Source organism: Nicotiana tabacum, chromosome 16, assembly GCF_000715075.1.
Source record: "Nicotiana tabacum cultivar K326 chromosome 16, ASM71507v2, whole genome shotgun sequence".
Lineage (NCBI taxonomy): Eukaryota > Viridiplantae > Streptophyta > Magnoliopsida > Solanales > Solanaceae > Nicotiana > Nicotiana tabacum.
The window spans coordinates 120727993-120730791 of record NC_134095.1 but is presented as its reverse complement, the minus strand read 5'-3'; positions in this window follow the sequence as shown (position 1 = coordinate 120730791).

Sequence of the window (2799 nt, the reverse complement as noted above, 5' to 3'; positions counted from 1 at the left end):
TTGTTTCATGTGTTTATGTATTGTTAGAAATTGTTAATATTGTTAAGTTCAAGTTTAAGTTCATAATTGTTTCTTCGTCGATCTTGTTATTTGTTTAAAGAATTTAGTTGTATTAAAGGAATATATTGTTTTAATCGTTTAATCCGTCATGTTTGTTGTCTTAAAATAGATTCATTCATGTTCATACTTTGTTTAGATGATCTTGAATCCGAATTTTGTATAGTTTGATTTCTTGTTTACCATTTATGATTATTGCTTGAATTGTTCTCCTAATCTTGTTTTAAGTTTAATATAAGAATTGTTTGTTGTAATGTTGTTAGAGTTGATTTTAAGTTCAATATGATTGAATTTAGAAATCTTCATACTTTGATTGTTGTTGTTGTTGAATCCGAAAATAGGATTGTTTGTTGCTAAAATATTGTTCAATCAAATTTTAGTTGTTCTTTGTTGTTCAATTCGTGTTCATGTGATTTGTTGTTGAAATGTTGTTAAAATCGTGTTCATGTGATATTGTTGTTATGATGTTCATCCATGTTCATATTGTTGTTTGAACATTGTTAGAAATTGATCATATTGTCTATATTTTGGTTAAGTTTGATTAATTGATGTGTTATAGCTGATGGGTAGTTTGGTAAATTTGTAGTACGTTTAGGGGTAGTTTGGTAATTTCAGTAAGGTCGGAAGGGGTAGTTTAGGAATTGTACATTTTAAAATTGTTTATTTGAAGCATGGGGGACAAAATGAAATGGGGTGGGTTGTGATATGATTATTTAATATAAAGGGGGGACAAGATTTAAATTAAAGGAGAATCTTGCATTATTTTAAATAAAGCATGGGGGACAAAATATAATGGGGTGGTGTGATATGTTTATTTAATGTAATGGGGATGAGTGGAAAGATAATGGGTTGGGTAGAGAAAAAGTATTGATTTAATTGATTAAAAGGTTTATGAGATGTGTTATATATGTGAAGTCTTGAAGAAGAAAGAAGAAGAATACAGATAGAGAAAAACACACAGAGACAGATACGAGAGAAAAAAAAAACACAGATAAGAGAAACGAATTTGAAAGAAAAAATAAGAGAGAGAAAAAAGGCTGAACATTTAAGAGGGAGAAAATTCCGAAAAATATTTAAACTTTCAAAAATAAAAACTAAAAAAAATATTCTGCTTTCTTTCATTGTTTGAAATCAGAATTAATTGTTGTTTCATCAAAGCTTGAAGCTTTTGTTTTTGGGATTACTACTCCACCGGTCTGTTACTGGGTTGTTACTGTTGCTGGGCAGTTGTTGTTGCTGTATTGTTATTACTGTTGCTGATTCTCATCTTCATTTTCTTTTGCTTCCAATATCAGGTACACAACTGACACGCTGGTTATTGTAATCCGAAATATGAAGCATGAATACATATGAAGAATGAAATTTTGAAGTTTTAATTTTGTTTTTCTTTATTCATTTTGTTGATTGTATTTAAGCTATTTCATGTATTACTAAATAATAATTGGAATAAGAAAAAATAACATAAGTTAGTCTTTAATGAATCAGTTCGGCAAAACAGGTTAATTCACTAGTTATGAAGGCTTCAAGATTATAGGTTGATCATGAACAAGTAGCTAAATTTAGCTAAGACACGAATTTAAATTAAACATCGTAAATTAGGCATTAAGGCATGACTTGAGCTTAAGCAAGATTAAGAGAACGTTTAAGTCTAATAAACTTTCTAATAAGCTTTAGTAATTATGGTTAAATCTAGTTTCAAATGATTGTGAATAATTAATCTCAATAATTTTTTTTAAAAAAAATAACAATGCTGAGTTTTAATCTAGCTATATTTGTTTATTTTGAATATTAGTTGTTGAATTTTTATTTTATTTATAATTTCGAAATTAAGAGTGAAATTCCTTTTTCATCAATATTTGTATTAATCAAGCAATTAGCATGTCATGTCTTCTTAAATAATAAAAGCTAGTAATAAATTAGGATTTTCTTTCTTTATTTTAGAGACTCATTTTTATAGAAAAATGTAGTCGTTTTAAGATTTGTCCAAATAAATGAGATGAGCCTCGCTTAATGAAATGTATAGATTGCGGGGCCCTCAATAAATGTACATTTAATCGCTTAGAATTAGGGAGGAGCCGTTTTAGCAAATTTCACGGCCCTACCCAAAATAATGATACGCTAGACTCTTTAGGCGCGATTTAATTAATTTTACCTTTTTAAACTCGGATGCGCATTTCATGCGACCCAAATCTAAATCCTAAAACATTGAATAAAAATGTGTTCCGGATTGCGGGTGCATTTCATGTGACGTAATCCAAAGACATGTTTTAAACGATGTTCACAATTTTTTTAAAATAATAATAATAATAATAAAGTGGTAAAGAGTTAAAATTGGCACATCGGTTCATAATTGTATTAAAATCAGATAAATAAGCCAAATATGACAGTTGAGCGACCGTGCTAGAACCACGGAACTCGGGATTGCCTAACACCTTCTCCCGGGTTAACAGAATTCCTTATCCGGATTTCTGGTACGCTGACTGTAATATGGAGTCATTCTTTTCCTCGATTCGGGATTAAATTGGTGACTTGGGACACCCTAAATCTCCCAAGTGGCGACTCTGAAATAAATAAATAAATCCCGTTTCGATTGTCCTTTAATTGGAAAAAACTCCTTGTACCCTCGCGGGGGCGGAAAAAGGAGGTGTGACAGCACATACAAGGAAAAAGTCGTACATGTTGCATGACAAAAAGGAGCAACAGTTACTAGATTGGAAGGGGTCCGACCACAAGTCGTGGTAA